A 6,000-nucleotide genomic window follows, 5' to 3' on the forward strand; every position below is an offset into this window, starting at 1 on the left:
CCCTAATAAGACACTTCACTAGAAGCGCTAGTCATATTCTGCTTCCAGACATTGGAATGAAGAAAACACTTATAATCTTGGAAAGGAAAACTCTCTAAAAGGTGACATAAAATTCCAAAGAGATAAAGGAGGATATTAATTAATTTGGCCAGAAAAAAAACGTTTTAATCGGTACAGGGAAAGACCCAATAAACGAAGCAGAGTAAAGTGAGTATACACTGGGAGAAAATGCCTGAAATGTATTTTATAGATACATTATTAATATGTCATGCTTGCAAATTGGGGGGAAATGGGACACATATACTTTTTGTTGTGGTGTTAATTAGTGAAACATTTTTAAAGCATAATTGGGGAATTTATTACTGTGTAATAGAAAATTTATTAAATAAAACCTAGACATAACCATTAAACATATAAGAATTTAACACATTGAGATATTTCCAAAAATGCTTTGTTATGTATTCCAAGATATATACTGTAGGATAGTTTGCAATAGCAAAGTAAAAACCTAAAGTATAAATAAAATGTAAATAAATAAAATCACATTTTTAAAGGAAAGCAGATAAATTAATAGCTCTTAGGCACATAGTAGAATACTAATATAGTTAGTAAGAATGAGGTAAGTCTAAATGTCATGACATTAACTTCCCTTAAAAAATAATGAAAATAATTGCAAAACAACACATATACATATTCATATATATGTATATAGTTTTACTTATTCAATATCAAAATATGCGTTTTAAATATCTAAAAGTGCAGAGACACCTGTGTGGCTTAATCAGTTAGGCATCTGACTTTAGCTCAGGTCATGATCTCAGGGTCCTGGGATTGAGCCCTACATAGGGCTCCCCTCTCAGCAGGAAGTCTGCTTCTCCCTCTCCCTCTGCCTCTCCCCCTGTCCCCTCTGCTCATGCTCTCTTTTAATCTCTCTCTATAATAATAAAATATTTTTAAAATAAATAAATATCTCAAAGTATATACGGTAAACTAAAAACAATGCATATCGCCAGGGGTATGAATTGAAGAAGGGGAACTTTTATTTTTTCTTTAAACATTTTATTATTCTTTGAATTTTTATTGACTTAGTTACTAAAAATAATTTTAAAGAAATTTTTCTACATTAGTTTATTTGCTTTGAGGTTGAAAAACAATTAAAATCTAAAAGGTTTTCCTAATATATTAAATTTTACAAAGTATCTTGATAGGGAGTCGGGGATAAACATATATATATATGTGTGTATATATAGAGAGAGACATATAAAATATATGTACATATATGTTACATAAACACAAACATATGTATGTTTATTATATATCACATATATATGATCCATATGTGTGTTTATTATATAATACATGTAGCATTCAAATATACATATATATTTCTCCTTCCAAATAGATAATGTAGGATTTTAAGAGTTACAGGAGGAACATACTATAGATATTGAGTCCATATCTAAATCTTTTTTCAGAGTTTAATAAGTAGCCACTAGAAGGACTGTGCCAGGGGACGTGAATGAAATGGGAATAATAGCCTGGGAAACACTGAAGAAGTAACATTGAAGAGAGGATTTTTGGAGGCAACTCACAATACTTATATTGTAAGTCATGTGTGTGTTAGAAAACCCATCTTTTAACATTTTAAAAGAATATATTTCCATTATTGGGATTAATAAACTTTGTAATTACATTTCTTGATATAATGCCTCTTTTAAGTGTAACAACCCAACATTTGTGGTCTGGACAATTCATTGTCAAACTAAAAAATATATATATATATTAAAATCAGAAAAGTTAAATTCTACTACAATTTAGCTTAATATTTCTATCAATTTGGACTATTCATATCGGTTAGATTTACATTCTCTCTTATAATCAAGCTGTATCATTTTCTCTTATTTTTTTTAATTTTTTTATTTATTTATGATAGTCACACAGAGAGAGAGAGAGAGAGGCAGAGACACAGACAGAGGGAGAAGCAGGCTCCATGGACCCGGAGCTCGATATGGGATTCGATCCCGGGTCTCCAGGATCGCGCCCTGGGCCAAAGGCAGGCGCTAAACCGCTGCGCCACCCAGGGATCCCCATTTTCTCTTATATTAAACAAATGAACTAATAATGCTGGCTACCCGTATACGTGAGTGACAAATATCAATATTGCAGTGTTGAACATTGTAGAGACTCAAATATTCACAGAGCCCCATAAGTGTAATTATAGCATCACTCCTACCATTCCCAAAGTAAAAATGCCCATCTGAAAACCTTCCACGGGTCAAAGAAGTCAAATTAAAAAAAAGTTCCATGTGAAAAGATGTGGTAACTATAAAAGCATCTAGATTAGCAAAGAATCTCTAATTTAAATGGTCGAGTTAAACAAGATACAATTAGGACTAATTTGGTTTTCTTGTTTGCAGCTGATAGAAAGAGGATTTCAAATTAACCTATATTATCTCTAGTATTATTTTCAAATGTAAATGGCATAACCCTTTAAGCTCAATGTGGTCAATTTTTTAAAGTAACAAAACCACTTATTCTTTTGCTAGTTCCTATGTTCTAATTTTGCCCACCTACCATTTTCCTATTTGCAAAAACAGTTTCAACATGGTTAAATTTTTTAAAGAAACATTACATTCCCTATGTCATTTCAGTAAATACATAATTTAAAACTTCCATAGTCATAATAATTTGGCCTGGTTGCCACTTGACTCATGGTCAAATGAAGCAGGCTCTGCCTCCAAATTTTAGCAGATGTAGCTACAGCACAAGCCAGGCATCCAGGATATTTATCCTGGGGGCAAGGGTTCCCTTTGGATGATAAAGAATGAGGAGAGCCTCATTAGACTACGTGGTAAAGACCTCTTATGATTTTTTCCTAGGATAGTATTCCCAACTAAGCTGCTGATATGTTCCTTGGCCTTTGAAGAATTGGAGACCTCAGTCGAATACACTTGGCTCCATTCCTTCTTTTTTAAAAATGTCATGGTTTCCTTGATGAGGATTTTTAGCTGGAGTACTGCAGATCAGCTTCCTGTGCTGGGCACCCATAAGGCTGCACCTGTGGTGTTTGTGAACTCTTCCCCAATATGTCTTCATTGGGTGTACTTGACAAATTTATGTCCCCACATTGAACACAGTCTAGAAAAGGGGTAGCAGGTTATTTGGATGCCTTTCTACATAAGTGAAAATGTCTTTGTCACCTAGATTTTGGCCAACCATACTGACCACTGTTCCTTTTGGTTTTCAGTATTTCTTTTTATGAAAACCAGTTGCGAGTCATGCCAAAATCTGTACCGTCTACCCTTTTCCAGACATAAGCAGTTCCGCCCTGCTGTACTGTTCATCTGTAAAGATTTTCCATAGCAGGTTCCTTTTAGCATTTGTTCTGGGCTGTACATGACAAGTACAGTGCAAAAGAGAAGCCAGCTATATTATTGAAACTTCGAATTGTATATATAAAATTTTATACCCGGCACAGTTTTTGCATCTTCTTAGATCCTGTCCATCAACCTAACTGCTACAGAAATGGTATCTTGATTATATATGTATGTCAGCAGCAACAAGGTAAACTCCTGCTCTTCTATTTTGCAGGAAAAGAGCTTTATGTGTCTGTTTGAGGGGGTTTAAGGCAGTTTGCATTCCAAATTGACACTTGGGTGTAAAGGTTTTAGGATTTCAAAGATATTACTGTAAGGGCAAGTTTATGGGTTGGGCGAGGAACACTTCCCTGTGTGAATTATCGTTGATTGCCTAACCTTGCTCTGTGACTGGTGGAGCTCTGCTGGAGTGCCGTAATTCTCATGCTCGACAGGAGGCTCGGTGTTATCCAAATCCCAATGGTACTCAACTGAATTGATGAAATGACCGGGAAGGCCTAATTAAAGCTGTTCAGCTCAAATGTATTGATGTATTACATCTATTACGGCTTGGTTCAATAGGTCCACCCTGTGAATGCTGCCACAGCCTGTAAAGCAAACTAAACAGATTGAATAAATAATGCTGCAAGGGAAGGAGACAGCAGCAGAATCAAAGCAGCAGAGCGCAAAATGCAACAGGGTGACCTATGAACTTTTTATCATATTACTCACCATAAATTACTTTAATCTTTATTATTTTTACATGTTGGACACAAAAGAGAGAATATTAAGAGTTGGAATAATCCTTTGATCTATCACAAGAGCTAGCTAGTAAACCCTTTTCTCCTTTAGTAAACATTCCATGACAACATGCATAAAATCAATGTGGTTTCGCTTGACTTTTCTTCACAATTCATTGTTAGAATCTAGCTTTTTCTTTGTCTTCTGACCGACTCTTTTGTGAATCATTTTTTTTTAAACATACAATCTATCATCTTCCTTTACTTCTCCTGTCCCAAGAAACTTGTTAACTCTTTTTGTGTTCTTCGTTGGCTTTGAATCATTTCCGATTTCCATAATTTGTATATTGTCCTGGGCAATAACTCGATTATGTTTGGTAATGAGTCGTTCCAGATTCTGGTTCATTCCAAAATGGAGACATCTTATTCATTCATATGTGGCAGTCAATGTTATTTACATCATTCTCTTTGCACTGTCAGATAGAATAGTATACTTATGTTACAGTAACAACTTGCTGATGCTAAAACAGAGGGATGATGAATTTCTTAAAAACATGCAGACTAAAGTTATCAATTTGTCTTTTATACAATTATTTTTTTTAATTATGGGAGACGATATTTTCCAAATTTATTTTCTGCCACTCAGACTGAACTTCAGACATACTTTTCTGATTCTTTCCTTGATCTTTTTCCTTAGATGTTTAAGACATTTTCAACTGAATGTTTGAGTTAGCTCCTAAGCTTCCTCCTCTGACTCCTCATCCAAATCTGCTTCCTCAGTTTCCCCACCTGAACAAATAGCAATTCCTGTTTTCCATTTGCTTAAGCTCTGAGTATTACTGACCATGGGGTATTTGCTTTCTTTTATACTTCTCATTTAATGCACCAGCATAACCCATTAGTTTTACCTTCTACACACATTCCAAACTCAACTACTTCTCATTGCCTCTACTGTTACCATTCAGGTCCAAGCCATAATTACCTTTCATTTGGATTTTTACCGTAGCCTCCTAGATATCTTCCATGATTTCCCTCTTGTCCTTCTCTAGTTGACTTACCTTACTTCTTTTGTATATCCTTCTCATATTAAAGATATTGAAAAAAAATAAAGATGTTGAAAAGTTAAAAACCGCATTTGCTAGACCCCCTTGCAGTTAGGTGTTGGATCAATTAGGTGCACGGAGTGCAGACAGAAGTTGGGCAGATACCATATCCCCTTCCTCTTGAGTTATTTTCTGGGAAACTAGCAAAGCCATAGATCTTAGAGTTTTCTCCACAGTAGAGTTTCAGAATCCATTCCCGAGCCTTTTTGGTGATAAGAAGCATCAGAGAAGTGTTGATAGTGGCAGATAGCAGTAATTGATCTGCCTTCCTTATCCCTTAATTTTAGCTGTGCATGTCTGTTTGCCAGTCTCCTGTCTGGGCAGAGGAATTCTTGGAAGCAGCACTGGGTTGTTGATCCCATTACAATCTCAGGGGTGACCAAGAATAGATCAACTGATTGGTCATCTGTCTGTTGTTCCGTCTTCATTTCTGATGGCCAAAGCTACACCAGTTTTGGCAGCTTCTCCAACAATTTTGTAACCATTGTACTCTGTAGAAATGTCCTTGACAGAATTATAATAGTATTCTTTGACTCTTATTCAGTCTGTGATCTTGGGAAAGTTAATCTCTTTAAATCTGCTCATCATCACCTGTAACATGAAAATAATCACAATGACTACACCATAGTTTATTTTAAAGATTAGTCAAAAATTTAAGAGAGCTTAACATGATTGTGGGTATATGGTGTGCTTAGTAAGTGTCAGTCTTTATTATTGTTATCTCTTTGACCCCACTGATGAGATTTCAGCTCTAGCCAAACTTCAGTTGCCCAGATTATGGGAATAGCTTCTAAACTTCTT

The 6,000-nt window shown here is 35.2% G+C and overlaps 1 pseudogene; it reads right to left on the reverse strand.

The window, feature by feature from the left end:
* LOC119865161 overlaps positions 1–4,502 on the reverse strand; it is a 48,709-nt pseudogene extending 44,207 nt beyond the window's left edge.
* Positions 4,503–6,000: the final 1,498 nt, after the last annotated feature.

The sequence above is a fragment of the Canis lupus genome, chromosome 22, assembly GCF_011100685.1.
Source record: "Canis lupus familiaris isolate Mischka breed German Shepherd chromosome 22, alternate assembly UU_Cfam_GSD_1.0, whole genome shotgun sequence".
In the NCBI taxonomy this organism is placed as follows: Eukaryota; Metazoa; Chordata; class Mammalia; order Carnivora; family Canidae; genus Canis; species Canis lupus.